The sequence below is a fragment of the Ursus americanus genome, chromosome 34 (genome assembly GCF_024610735.1).
Source record: "Ursus americanus isolate L20-20 chromosome 34, mUrsAme1.1.p, whole genome shotgun sequence".
NCBI lineage: Eukaryota > Metazoa > Chordata > Mammalia > Carnivora > Ursidae > Ursus > Ursus americanus.
Genome location: NC_142160.1, coordinates 18369903 through 18384833, shown reverse-complemented (window position 1 = coordinate 18384833; position 14931 = coordinate 18369903). Strand labels below are relative to the sequence as shown.

General features: G+C 42.3%; 1 long non-coding RNA gene across 2 annotated transcripts in view; it reads left to right on the top strand.

Annotated features, from left to right (window-relative positions):
* The window catches only part of LOC123781486 (uncharacterized), a 145206-nt gene extending 130623 nt beyond the window's left edge, over window positions 1–14583 (top strand). Inside the window, exons 10-11 of one of the 2 annotated variants that reach the window (XR_015722952.1) lie at window positions 3376–7342; window positions 9470–14583. This is a non-coding gene — a long non-coding RNA (uncharacterized LOC123781486). Of the gene's footprint in view, window positions 1–3375; window positions 7343–9469 lie in introns of those variants that run through there. The other variant, XR_006776745.2, reaches the window with a different exon arrangement.
* Window positions 14584–14931: the final 348 nt, after the last annotated feature.

Sequence of the window (14931 nt, the reverse complement as noted above, 5' to 3'; positions counted from 1 at the left end):
CACTTAAGAAATAATTGAAGTTAAAGAAGGTAATATAAGTTTACTGCAGGAGGACAGCAGGAGTAAAGCAGGAGTAAACTTCCTTCCCTCCTCTGGTGTGTATCAGGATGAGTTGATGGTTTCCCCTCAGCTCCCAAACCAGGTTACAATAAAGTGCAGGCTCCTCTCAGGGTCCATACTCCTGGCTACTGCGTGGAAACCACCTCAAACAGACTTACCTGAGCTCGTAGCTCTTGTCAAGGCTTTTTCTGGGGGACAAAACCTAAAACAGAAATCTGAGAATAAAGCACCCCAGCCAGACGGGTGAGGCAAAATGTTTCTAAGGAAACTGCACAAGAGAAGGGCTTCTTGGGGGCCTGGGTGGCTCAGTTGGTTAGGCGTCTGCCTTCAGCTCAGGTCATGATCCCAGGGTCCTGGTATGAGTCCCGCATTGCAAGGGGCTCCCTGCTTAGCAGGGAGTCTGCTTCTCCCTCTGCCCCTCCCCCTGCTCGTGCTTGCTCACTCGCTAGCTCTCACACACAAAAATAAATTAATTAATTAAAAATCTTAAAAAAATAGAGAGAAGGGCTTCTTAGCAAAATTTTGGGCTGAGAAGTAAATTCAGCACTACGTATATGCTTCTGAAACTGCCGTGACTGCCGATGGCTTGGTGGTTGCTGTACAGTTATTCTTTTTTTAATAGAAAATTCTTGCAAAAGGATTAGATAGAGACCTGCAAAGGAAATAAGATAAGAACAGTGGTGTGGGTTTTTGAGAGGAAGAGTGCAAAAGACAAGTCTTTGAAAGGAAGATTCAAAGAATGATTGGTATCTCTCGTCTAAGTAGATTATGTAGCCCCTGGCAAGCACCTTGCATTTAGCACCACTCAGCAAACATTTGCTGAGTGAGTGAATAATTGCAGGGGTGGGGGTGGGGGAGGGGTAAGTGAAATAAATAAGCAAATATTCATTTGCTCTGCCAAAGAAACCCTCTTGTCCACTCCTGTAGATGAAGAGGAAGAGGAAAGTGCATGGTGACCCTCATAATCAAATGAATGTCGAACGCTTTATGATGTAACTCAGGGCAGGGCAGAGTTGCAGGCTCACCACGGTAAGGCCAGGATGGGAGTTCAGAAGAGTGGAGATCATAAGGGAAAGATGAACTTGTCAGGTGAGCCTAACTGTGCATGGGAACAAGTTGGAAGTAAACTCTGAGAAGTGAGGTGTCAGTGATTTTATGTGATTTTAGATGTTCTAGAAGAGATTTGTGGACTCCTAGATAGTAAGGAGCTAAAGCTGGAGAAACAATTTTTTTTTTTTTTTGGTCTAATACAGTGCTTCTCAACCCTTAGTGTGCATATAAACCACCTAGGGTGGGGCCTGAACTTGCGTTTCTACCAAGGCCCCCGGGGGCTGCTGGGCTACTCAGCGACTCACACTCTGAATCGAAAAGATTAAATGATATAAAATCCATATTCAACTTTCTTCAGTTGTCCCAGAATGTCTTTGTTTTTTAATGGAGGTAGAGCGGACACACAAGTTTACATTAGTTGCAGGTGTACAGCGTTCGGATTCGACCGGTCTACGTGTTATACCGTGCTCGCCACAAGGGAGCTACCGTCTCCCGCCACACCACGCTATTCCAGTACCATTGACTATATTCCTCATGCTGTGCCTTTCATCCCTGTGGCTTATGTATTCCATACCTGGAGGCCTGTGTGAAGAACTAGTATTTTTGACATTCTGATCCTAACCATTTTAGAGAAACCTGTCTCACATATTACATTTATAATAGTTTTTACCCTCCATCCTAAACTATCTCCCCCCTCCTTCCCTCCCTCCCTCTTTTTCCTTTCTTTCTGTTAATAATTAATTACATTGCAGTTAAGAAAAGTGATAGGTGACTTAAGTGAAATGTCAAAAGAAGATGAACTGTACTTTAGGGAGGGATAATAAATCAGGAAAGAATAATTTGCAGAGAAGCTCTAGAAAGCAGGGCTGAGGAAGGGAACTGCAGACAGGAAGTGCTGAGTGTACGAAAGAATGAGGTATTGTGTAGGGCACAAGTCACTCAGTGTGAGAAGAGGTAGTGTACATTGGTGTGGCAGAGAATGCAGCTGGAACGTTGACAGGGGCCACATCTTGAAAAGGCTTGGACCTGACACTTGAGCAGCTCCTGAATGTGAACATCTCTCACTTCCATAAGGGTACAGAGACTTGAATAGCACACCCTTGTTTCCCACGGATGGAAATTCGTATATGTCTTCTGATGTCTGAGTGGCTTTGGATCATGCCATCTACAGTGATTAAGGCTGCAACTATTAGGTTACACTGCCCATGTGGCTTAACCAGACCAATTACATGGAGAACCAAATCAAGTTTAACAAGAAAGCCCAAATTATGACCTGTATGTATTCCCATGGGTCACATGCTTTTATGTGGGGGGGAAGATGGTCCATAGAAGGTCTTTCCAGTGGGAATAAGAGTTGCTTCTCAGCATACCTATTATTCCCTGTAATTATTGGCAATGAAATCAAAGATCAGCAACTCAGTCTGTGGAAGGATTTTATGAAAGAGTATGGCGTGTTCAGATTTGGATTCTAGAAAGAAAATATAGGGTAGTTGAGAGACAAACTTTAGCTTAATTTACACTCAAACTTTGGTTTTTGTTTTTTAAAGATTTTATTTCATTTATTTGACAGAGAGACAGCAGGAGAGCACAAGCAGGGGGCGCAGCAGAGGGAGAGGGAGAAGCAGGCTCCCCACTGAGCAGGGAGCCTGATGTAAGGCTCGATCCCAGGACCCTGGGATCATGACCTGAGCCGAAGGCAGACGCTTAACCAACTGAGCCACCCAGGCACCCCTACACTCAAACTTTGAAACTTAATCCCCCTGTGGAATGTGACTCCTTACATTGTTACACCAACAGGAAAGGAAAGTCTCTCAGCATGCATTAAAGTTAAAGTTACAGAGGCTGAATGTTAACAAAACCTAGCAAACACTCTGGGATTCCCCACCCATTTACCATCAACACAAGGGAATTGATAGTCATCCTAAAAAAGCCTGGTCTGACTGCCCAGAAAAATGAACTTATTTTCCTTCCCTTTTTTATGTTAGCTCAGTGGTTCTCAAACTTTGATGCGCATGAATTGAGTTAGGCTGTATACACAAAACCATATATGCTATGCTTTGTGGTAAATGTTGGAGTCATTGTGACTCTATGAGACCTTGGCTTTAGGCACTGTCCCTGTCCTCTAGCATAAGTTTGATTCTCATCTCTAGTCTTGTACAATTGTCCTGAAGAGAGAGAGGGAGAAAGATGAGGAGAGCGGGACCTGAGGAAAGGCAATGTCTCCTGTTCACTAGTCTCATCATTCCCACTCTTTGCTTTCTCCAGGCCTTCAAGCTGCCCATCATGTGGTAACTGTTGGGTTTGGCAATGAGCCCCTGGGATACTCTGGTATCCGGGATGCGCACACATTCTTCTTTCTCTCCCTCCCTCTCTATGCAAGCAAGTTCATGGAAGCAAGCATGGTAAGTTCTAGACCTGACCTCCACACATATTAAACTAAACTAGATTCTGGGTGTGAATCTCCCACAATGAATATAATTTTCACAGAGTTCTTTCTCAGTTCTCCATCCATGAGTTGGGGGCATAATAATGGTATTGACCTCCTCGTCGTCAGGAGATTAAGTTGGATGGTGAAGGTAAAGTTTTTGGTAGAATGACCAGCTGGATGGGGTAGGTTCTCAGTGCACGTTAGCTGTTGCTTCTGTCTTCATGTCTAGGAGTTTTTACAGAGTGATCCATTTATTTTTTACTTGATGCCGAAGATAACAATCAGAGCTACATCTATGTTGCCTTTTGCCTTGATATTCTGCCAGAATCTACTCTTTGGCTCTTCTGGTTTCAGTCTTTGCTATTGCAGGGCTGAAGAGCGGTTGCTCTTTTTACTCTCATTTCTCATATTCCTGAACGTGACCATGACCAGTGACTATGTGTTCAGGTAGGTCACCATCACACATAATCAGCGTAACAACTTTAGTTATGCCAGTAAGACCTGTCACTCAAATTTTCTGTGACTATCTAAATACTTGCTTTCATTCTACTGGTAACTTAAAGTGAAACACACCCTTACGTGTGCTTTGTGTATTGAAATTCTAGTAGTCAGTTGAAGTACATGCATATTTATTAACGTAAGTTGATGTGTAATGATAATTTTTTTCTTTTTTTTTTTTTTTTCAAGTAATCTCTACACCCAACATGGTGCTTGAACTCATAACCCCGAGATCGAGAGTCTCATGCTCTTCCGACTGAGGCAGCCAGGCGCCCTGACGTGTAATGATAATTAATGGTGACTTTTAAAGTTACTAAAATTATTTACAACAGCACATAGGAATTTCATTTTTTAAAATATTTTATTCATTTATTTGAGAGAGAGGGAGTGCACAAGTTGGGGGGGGCAGAGGTAGAGGGAGAAGCAGGATCCCCGCTGAGGAGGGAGCCCGATGCAGGGCTCGATTCCAGGACCCTGGGAGCAAATCCTGAGCTGAAGTCAGATGCTTAATTGACTGAGCCACCCAGGCGCCCTGCACATAGGAATTTTAAAATAATTAGATGAGTGGGGAAAATAGATCGATACTTAATTAGAATATTAGGAGAGTATACTATGAATATGTAAGATTTTATGTAGTTACTTTATTTTGACAGAGAGAGACAGAGGGAGAGAGAGAGAGAGAGCTCTGTGAAAGGCAAAGGAAGAGGGAGAAAGAGAATCCCAAGCCAACTCTGTGCTGAGTGCAGAGCCCGAGGTGGGGCCTGATCTCAGGAACCTGAGATCATGACCTGAGCCAAAAGCAAGAGTCAGACGCTTAGACTGAGCCACCCAGGTGCCCCAAGGCCTATGAGTATATAAAGGAAAATTCTTTTTTTTTTTTTTTTAAAGATTGTATTTCTTTATTTGACAGAGAGAGAAACAGCCAGCGAGAGAGGGAACACAAGCAGGGGGAGTTGGAGAGGAAGAAGCAGGCTCCCAGCAGAGGACCCTGATGCGGGGCTCGATCCCGGGACTCTGGGATCACACCCTGAGCCAAAGGCAGACGCTTAATGACTGAGCCACCCAGGCGCCCCTATAAAGGAATATTCTTGTGTATGAATTCTTCTCATCATACAGGAAAGCAGAATACTGACCTTACATTTCATTGTTTCACAAAAAAAAGAATAAAGTGCATACAGTAACATCCATGATTAATCAACTTTGATGTAGAAATAATAAATATAAAGAAGAGGAGAACGTAATAGAAAAGCTCCTATTTACAGACCCACATGGTGAATGGCAGTACCTCATATTGTGCAGTGTACACCCTGAGGTACTGTGCATGGTGGACCTATCTAGTCAGTGTCAGCAGTGTGCCAAATAGCCATCTTAGTAACAATGTAGGAGCTGGCAATGCTGAGAAATGATCACTCCCATGCTGTGATGTCAAAAATTTTAGTTTGTTGGGGCACCTGGTGGCTCAGTTGGTGAAGCAGCTGCCTTCGGCTCAGGTCATGATCCCAGGGTCTTGGGATCAAGCCCCGCGTAGGGCTCCCTGATCAGCAGGAAGCCTGCTTCTCCCTCTCCCTCTGCCTGCTGCTTCCCTTGCTTGTGCTCACTCTCGTTCTGTGAAATGAATAAATAAAATCTTTAAAAAAATGTTTAGTTTGTTTACTAAGATTTTTTAAAATAACATTTTCATAAGAATTACTTTTAAGTAAATATTTTCAGATTGATTCTTGTAGGCTAGAAGTTCATCCTGAAACATGATTGTTGTTTTCAGCAGAATATTCTTTTTAACACGTGGCAATCAACCAAAATGTATATTTCAGCACACCTGTAAATACATGAGGATTTTCCTTTCTGTATTCTTTTTCCTGTTACTATGAAGATAGTCATACTTCATATTTTGGCACTACTCAAGTTTGCAAAAGTGTTTCTTTGCTTTTCTCTAATTAAACCGAGCTGAATTCATATGAACCTCCATTACTTCTAATAGCAAAAAAATATAATCTAGCTAATTCAAAGTAAACTCAGCGCCTTCTGGATTAAGACCTCAACTTCTTCTAGGTGAGTAATCAGCCCTGTTCCAGGCCTCACTGCTCTCTGCCCTCCTTTCCTTCCTGGTGATGATCTGAGATCCACAGCACCATCCCTACATCCTGCCCTAGGGCAGCCACTGCTCGGCTCTAGCCAGTGGTCAGTGTCGCCACTCGGGGCTGCCAGAACATCTCATATGACAAGAGAAGCTGAAAATCCAGAATTTTATATAACAGTCTTTTTAATTTGTAAATATTGGCAAGTGTTTCCCATCCAGATCCACTCACTACCCTTCGTGACTCCGTTCCCTGTGGGGAGGCTGGAATTTAGGGACAGCATCAATGGGCTTCTTTGCTGTCTGGGTTCCTGTTGTGCTCAGCAGGTGGGAGTCACCAGCCTGTGATCACTGAGGGAGGGAGGACATTGAGGTAAGAGTGTTCCCTCTCCGTCTCCCTCTCTGCAAGGTATTGGGTTAGGTTGGGTTGGGCTGTCCATGGCTATTATCCTCTACCAAAGGCCCCTGTCCAGAAGCCCTTCCAGATAGGGGATGTGATGGTTCCTATAGTTACAAACCCCAGAATGTCTTGCCATCTTTGTTGTTTCCCTTTGTTGTTCATACCCTTAGGAAGAGTTTGTATGAGGGTCCCATCTGTGTCCTGGCAAAACCCAGACTGATTCAGAAACAGATGCAACTTTTTCTTTTTTCATTATATGGGCCAGGTAAAGCATAAAAAACTGTATGGGCCCAGTAAAACCATGTCTATAGGTCAGATGCAGCCCTGTAAATATTTTATTTACAGCATCTCCCATGATACATTCTTGCCTAAAAAATGAATCTAAATTCAATCAGCTATCTGTATCCATATTTCAGTTCAGGAGCAGTAAGAGAGATGGAAGAACCAATTAAAGGACATGATCCAAAATATGGGACACTGCTCTTTCAGGGCAAATGACCCAGTTTCTCCAGTAAATCAAAGACATAGAAAACAGGCAGCTGGCAAGGAATAGAATAAAAGAAACTCAAGGCAAAGCGATCGGAATCAATGTGGGAGTCATGTTTGGGTCCTGATCCAAACCAAATACCTTTGAGACAATGAAGGAATTTTAATGTAAACCTGGTATAAATAACATTAAAGACGTGTTAATTTCTCCATATACTTTTCGATCTACTTCGAGATGCCTTCGATCGAGATACTTTCAATCTACGTTTGAGATGCCTAATGAAGAGTATGAAAGGCCTGATGTCTGGAACGTGCTTTAAAATATGCTGGCAAGAATAATGAATGAGTAAGTGTGGGGAGGGACAAATGAAAGAAGACTGACAAAATTGTGGCAGTTGTCAACGTGGGGTCATGGTACACGGGGATTTATCATTCTCTTCTCTCTGCTGTCATCGAGTGTCTAAAATTTTCCAAACTAAAATGCTTTTAGTTAAAGGGAAACAAAGATTTCCTTATTTGTACGGAAGCAAAATTCCACTGTAGAACAATGCCACGACCCACATTCTGTACTAACTTTTCCTCTTCCTAAGAAAAGCCCCGAAGGACTCTGCCCCCCAGGGAAGCCTCTTCCTTCATGACAGTTCAGCCTTGCAGCGTCCATCTGGAATGTGTTCGGTCAACTCTGGTGTCCCAGCTCCTACCCTTTTGTCTCCTACTTGCTTTTATTTCTTTGCTCAGTTCACCGGATTCACCTTTCTCTCCATCTGTCCTCGTTCAAGGCTTAGCCCTGGGCATTGGATCTCCCTGCACCTTGGCCTCTATGAGTTGGAAAGTACCAAGTCCAACCTGACACAACCAGGTTAGCCAGTGGCCATCAGTCTTTCCTTTCTGGGATGATAGAATTCCCACATTAAGACTACCACAGAGGGGAACCTGGGTGGCTCAGTCGGTTAAGCGTCCCACTCTTGATTTCGGCTCAGGTCATGATCTCGGGGTTGTCAGATTGAGTCTCTGTGCTAGGTGTATAGCCTGCCTGAGATTCTCTCTCTCCCTCTAACCTCTAACCCCTCCCTCCCCTCTTACAAAAAAAAAAGAAAAACTGCAGAGATTTTAAAAATTTTTTAATTTTATATTCTTTAAATATAAAATGTTTATTTTTAATTTATATTTTAATATTTTAAATTTAAATGTAAGATATTTTAATATTTTAGTATCTTAAATTTAAAATATTACATATATTTTTTAAGATTTTATTTATTTGAGAGCAAGAGCACAGGTGGGGGAGGGGCCAAGGGAGAGGGAGAATTAGGCTATCTGATGGGCTGGGGGCCCAAAGCTGTTGTTGGGCTCAATCGCAGGACCCTGGGATCATGACCCGAGCCAAAGGCAGATGCTTAACCAACTGAGCCACCCAGGTGCCCCGACCACAGAGATTTTTATGGCAAATTCACTTTCTTAAGTAAACATGTAAAAATCAGTATAATCAGTATATCTTCATTTCATAAAAAGGAAAATGGAGAAATGTCACCAAAAAATAATAAAAACCTTGAATGAAGACAACAAATAACTCTTTGGAGTTGCTGATACTATAAGTCAAATTGCTCTAACCGGAGGTTATCATTTATAATCCTACAAAAAAATCACTAAAAACCCTGATCTCCTCCTTAAGAGCAGTTGCTGATCAGTAAAATTTAAAGCTGCACAGTTGCATACACGTATGCACAAACACACTCACGTATGTGGTCCAGTTAGCCTTTTCAAGAATATGTTGTAAGTCTTTGAAATATGCCACTATGTTTTTGTATTATCTCTACATATGTCATGTGTTATTCATGATTATTATTTCTCCAAAGGTAAGCTTAATAATAATTTAAATGCTAAATGATTTAAAGTTCGGTTTACAGATGGCAGGACTAGGTGATATATTAGTTGAAAGAAATAGAGCTGGATACTGCCCTTGAAAATTCCAGAATACTTCACTCATATGTGCCATTCTATAAATTATTTTAGCTTTAGTTAGTTAAAATCGTGAACTTTTAATGCAAAATACATAAATCCATAGAAAGCATTGTTAGAGCACTAAGAAAAAAAATGTTTTCAGATTCTAGTTTGATCATCTCTCCATGTGGTCAACTTCATTCTTGTTTTCTTTGGGTTTTGCCACTTTGCTCTATTTAATGATACTGTACAAAAGTCATCTGACCTGGATCAGAAGAATTCAAGCCCCGGGTTTGCTGACAAGCAGATATAGAATAGCATGTGCCTGTGATATGGCCTGGGGCGCATTCTTCAACATTTTGGTCTCAGTTTCTTTATTTATAAAATGCAAATGTAATATAATCCCCCCAACATTGGGGTAAAACACCAAAGATGTTTGATGTGTTGGAAGTACTCTCCTATGTAACTCTTAGCCATAATTGTTGCAGATCCGTGAGTAAGTCCCTGAACTTCTTTGAATCTGTTTTCTCATCAGAGCGATGAAGGCAACACCTCCTTTCCATGTTAAGGATTACATGAACTAATACACGTGAATGTGCCCCATAAACTATTATTTTTGCTGAAGATTCTGGTTATCATTCTGATTGCATGCCAAGATTCATGCCCTGACGCATCTTTGACAGTACTTTCTACTCTGAGGAGAGTGAGATTAATTGAAATGAAGGATTTTCAAACAAGCACCTAAAATACCTTTTGTTAACCAAGCCTGAAAAATGAGCAGTCATAGTATCTCTTAGATCAGATTTGTGTGTGTCTTTTAAAGATTTATTTATTTATTTGAGAGAGAGCGGGGGTGGGGAGAGGATCTCAAGCAGACTCCATGCTGAGTGCAGAGCCCCACGTGGGGCTGGATCCCACAACCCTCAGATCATGACCCAACCTGAAACAGAGTTGGACACTCAACCGACTGTGCCACTCAGACGCCCCAGATTATGTGCATTTTTAAACCAAGACCCTGCTGGAAGACACACACACACACACACACCAATGGGGGGCTGGTTTCGAATGGGGAAGCTGAGAGTAGGGTAACGGGGAGCAGACTCCAAGGGTTCACGGAAGAAATAAGTACATGGACATGTGCTGTCAGTGAGTACACTAAACGGGTCTTTCAATCGAGGGTGGCAAAACCCAGCTCAGACTGGCTTCAGCAAAAGGAATTTTCATGGGTTCATACAGGTGAAAACTCTAGGGGTAGATCGTTGCTAAGCATGATCAAATCCAGGGAGGATAGTTTTCTCAAGGAAAAACAGGGATTTGGGTACCAAAAGATTGATGAATGGATTCTGGGGAGCCAACATGTCCATAACAGTAAATATTCCAGAAACAGTTTAGAATGAGAAAGGTAAAACTCATACTCTTCCAATATACTTGATAGACACTGCTATTTAAGTCTTAAAGTTGTATCAAGGTTGTAATGAAGGCCCCAACTCAAGAGGCCAGTTCAATTCTAAGATAGAAATCTTAGTCCCAATTCTAAATCCTCAGGAAGGAATCCTGATCGGTCCACTATGTCCAGGAGTGATCCATCCAATCAGCAATGGTCAGGGAGACGGGCCACCTACTCTGAAAATGACAAGGGGCCAATGAATGGGGGAAAGGAGATATACTCAGAGAAGTAGAAATCGTGAGAGGGGGATACACCCAAAAATCTAGATGAAAGACTCCTCCAAGTAGGTCCGGCCCCTTTAATTTTTCAGAAGCACCAATGGGACACAAAACAGTGACTGGCAAGGATACCATCAACATTTTTCCTCCATTTAGCTAAGATCTTTAGGCTGTGAATTGGCCTAGGAGAGGTAGCAATCTGTCATACTCAGGAAGGCAGCCAAGTCACTGGCCAAAGGCAGCTCAATGCTAAAGACCCAGAGAAGCATGCATGGGTAGAGAAAATCAGGAACTTTCTACCTAGGGGACTTATAAATCCTCCATCTGGCTGTATACAGGTACCCTTTTACTGTGGAGACCAATCTTAGAAATTGGGAGTGCATGACAAGTTACTTTTTTTACCTAGTAGAAAATATAAATAATATAAAAACAAAGCTGATCACTAATTTTCCAAGTCCTCGTTCTTTTTAAATAAACTTTTGGTTTTAGAATAGTTTCAGGTTTATAGAAAAGTTGCAAAACAGTAGAGACTCCCCATGTCTTCTGCCCTCAGTTTCCCTTCTTGTTAGCATCTTATGTTAGGATAAGTTCATCACAACTAGTGAAGCAGTATTGATACATTATAAGTATTTACTGAAGTCCATACATATTTTATTTAGATGACCTTAGTGTTTATTTGTTCTTAAAAGAACTTACCATGTGAAAAAGGACTCCTATGTTCCTTGTGTGTCCCGGGATCCCACCAAAGATACATTACATTTAGCTGTCACATTTCCTTGGGGTCCTAAGACTCTGACAGTTCTACAGACTTTCCCTGTTTTTGATGACCTTGACAATCTTAAGGAGTATTGGTCAATTGTTATGTAGACTGTCCCTCTGCTTGGTTTGTGGGATGTTCTTCTCATGGTTAGAAGAAGGTTAGCGTTTTGGGGGAGGGAGACCATAGAGGTAATGTACCATCCTTGTTATATCAAGGTTATATACTATTAATATGACTTACCACTGATGACATAAAACGTATTTATATGGCTGAAGTGTTTAAGTTTTTCCACTGTAACGTTACTCTTTTTCCTCCTTCCATATTAAACTTTTTGAAGGAAATCATGATACACAGCCTACACTAAAGGAGTAGGGAATTACATTCTCCTTTCTTTAGGGGTTAGCACCTACATAAGTCACTTGGAAATCTGTGCAGGAAATTTGGTTATCCCCTATTTATTTATTCAAGCATCATTTATATAAGTATAGACTCATGGATTTAGCTTTACTTGTTTTGTAGCTCAAATTGTTCCATCCTCCATTATCCATGTACTTCCTGCTCAATCCCAGGTTTGCATTTTAAGATATAGGAGAAATAAATACACCACCAGCTCAGATGGGGATGATAGGTATTAGCTTAAAAGGACCTCGTGAAAGTCTGTCCCAAAGAAGAAAATTTATTCATTCTCATTCTTTTTTAAATACCGTTTTTAAAAAAAGTTTATTTATTTATTTTAGTTATCTCTACACCCAACGTGGGGCTCGAACCTACAACCCTGAGATCAAGAGTTGTGTGCTCCTCTGACTCAGGTGTTCAGGCACCCCAATTCATTCTCGTCCTTACTGTTTAACCAGAAATGTCCATAATTTGTAACCTCTCAAAACATTTTGTGGGAGCAAATACTTAAGAGGAACGACTGGTCTTCTAATGACACTCTTGCAGTTTTCAATTGGGACTAATTGGGCCTTCCAGAGGCAGCCCTGGAGCCAGAAAATGTGGGTTCTAGAGGTGGCCTTGTCACTAGACCTCTGACTGTAGTGGCCACTTTCTTTCTCTAGGCCTCATTTCTTCATCTGTAATTAATTCACTCAGCAGACATGTATTATGTCGCTACTCTTTGTCGGCCCCCATGGGAGAAGCTCTGCAGAGAAATGCAGTGGAGGGTCCAGGGAGGTGGTGCTCAAAAGTTTTAAGCTAGGACGCTGCCATTTTAATCTTGTTAACAAAAAATTGAAGAAGTGATGCCCCACAAACCCAGCAATTTCACTTCAAGATATCTGCCCGAGGTCAATTCTCCAAGGATGTTCCCTGCAGAATTAGTTGTGAAAGAAAAATGTTAAAACAATCTCATGACTTACCATTATAGGGCAAGACAAACGGAGGTTAAACATGTGGTGGAATATTATACAGGCCGTAAAAATATGACCATGACTATATATTGAATATAGAAAGTTGAAAGAAAAAAACAATTTGCAGAACAACACATACAGCGTAATACTGTGTCAATGTCGAAACACAGAACTGAAATCCTATATTTGTAGTAAAAGTATAAAAATGTGGACAGGGCAAAGAGACATCAAGTTTGGTTTAGTGGTTGCCATGGATGAGGGAGGGAGATGGGTTCAGGAAAGAGTAGCATTAAGCTTCCACTCCATCTGTAAAAATATATTTCCCCCAAAATTAAAAGATCAGAAGCAAATCTGGCGAGAAGCTGATAGTTGTTAATTCTGGGTTGTGACCAGACACTATATTTAATATGAGTCTTTATACTTGTTCATTTTGGGTATGTTGACACAGATTTTTCAACGAGTGGCTCACAGTTTGCTTCATGCAGTGGGGACCTCAAGTCACCACGGAGGTGATTTTGTGAACATCAGAAGTCAGGGAGCAGGCAATCTCATTGTCCCTTCGCCTCCAGGAATGCCCACGTTCTGCCACCTGCTTGCCTCTGCTCTTTGGACTCCCCCGTCTGCTCTCTCTACCTCAGGAGTAAAACCAAACTTCTCTCCTTTCTTCCTGCTCTGCAGTTTAGCCATCCCCTCTGTGCCTTGGCCCCCGCCCTCAGACTCTCCTCATTTACCCCAATCACATTGTCATAGGATTGTTCTGTTTTGTTTCTAAGGGGAATTCAGTCCAAGTTGCAGAATGAGACAAATTTCACCAGCTTTCTATGTGTACAGGGAAAGTCACCGGAATGAGCTTATGTAGTTGTACATGCCCCTTCACTACCCTGAAGGAAGGAATAATCCAGAAATGTTCTGCCATACCAGGGGCCCCCAGGTGATAGCTCAGAGAGTAGAGGGAGGCGGGGTGGAGGTGATGAGAATGCTGTCAAGGAAAGACTTGCCCTGCTGCTGAGAGCGCCCCATCAGACAGCGTTCTGTCAGCTCCTTCAAAAACAAAACTCACACGGCGAAAGGCCTGGTCATTTGGCCCAATGCAGAGCATCATTTATGGTCCATTTTACCTCCATTTTACCATCAGCCGAGGCTGTTGTCAGGCTGGCATTTCAGTTCGACTTTTTCCTGTGCCCAGTCCTGCTTCCTTTGCTCCCAAGCAAGTCTCAATCCCTGGGAGACTCTATTAAGCATTCTGCACACTGAACTCCTGCAGGTTACCTTGTTCTCTTTCTCCCATACTCACTGGCATGTGAAGTGTGTTAGTCAGCTATCCCTGCATTGATGCTGAATAACAAACAACCCTCCAACTCTCAGTGACCTGTAATAGCAAACATGTATTTCTTGCCCAACTGTCTGCAGGTCAGTTAGCATCTGCTGGGACTGTTGGTTCTAACTGGGTTCAGCTGGCTTTGGCTCCAGGCCACAGCTTTGTTTCAGGTCTAATCCACTGGCGTTTATGCTAGAACCAAGCCTAAAGGAGCAACAGCTAGGTGGGACACATTCTTTCTACAGGCGGATGGCAGAGGAACAATAGGGCTGTGTGCCTTGTGAGACCACAGCTCAGCTGAAACTGTTGCTGCTACTCCTGTTCCAAGGGCCAAAACAAGCCACATGGTCAAATTCAACATCCTTGGGGAAGGGAGGCTGCTCCACCCTGTATAGCAAAGGCAGGAACAGAGGACTGTGTGCGGGTAATGCTTGTACCACAAGTGGCCTGAAAGGTAGGTAGATTCTCTTTTAGAGATTTATTTATTTGAACAAGATGAAATCAGAGAGGGAGACAAACCACAAGAGACTCTTAATCATAGGAAACAAACTGAGGGTTGCTGGAAGGGAGGGGGGTGGCGGGAGGGGATAACCGGGTGATGGACATGAAGGGGGACACAGGATGTGATGAGCACTGGGTGTTATATAAGACCGATGAATCACTGACCTCTACCTCTGAAACTAATAATACACTACATGTTAATTAATTGAATTTAAATTTAAAAAAAGATTTATTTATTTGAGGGGGGGCAGAGAGAGAGGGAGAAAGAAACTCAAGCAGACTCCACGTTGAGTGCAGAGCCTGATGCAGGGCTTGATCTCACCACCTCGAGATCAGACCAGAGCGGAAACCAAGAGTTAGATGTCTAACCAACTGTGCCACCCATGTGCCCCAGTAGGCAGGTT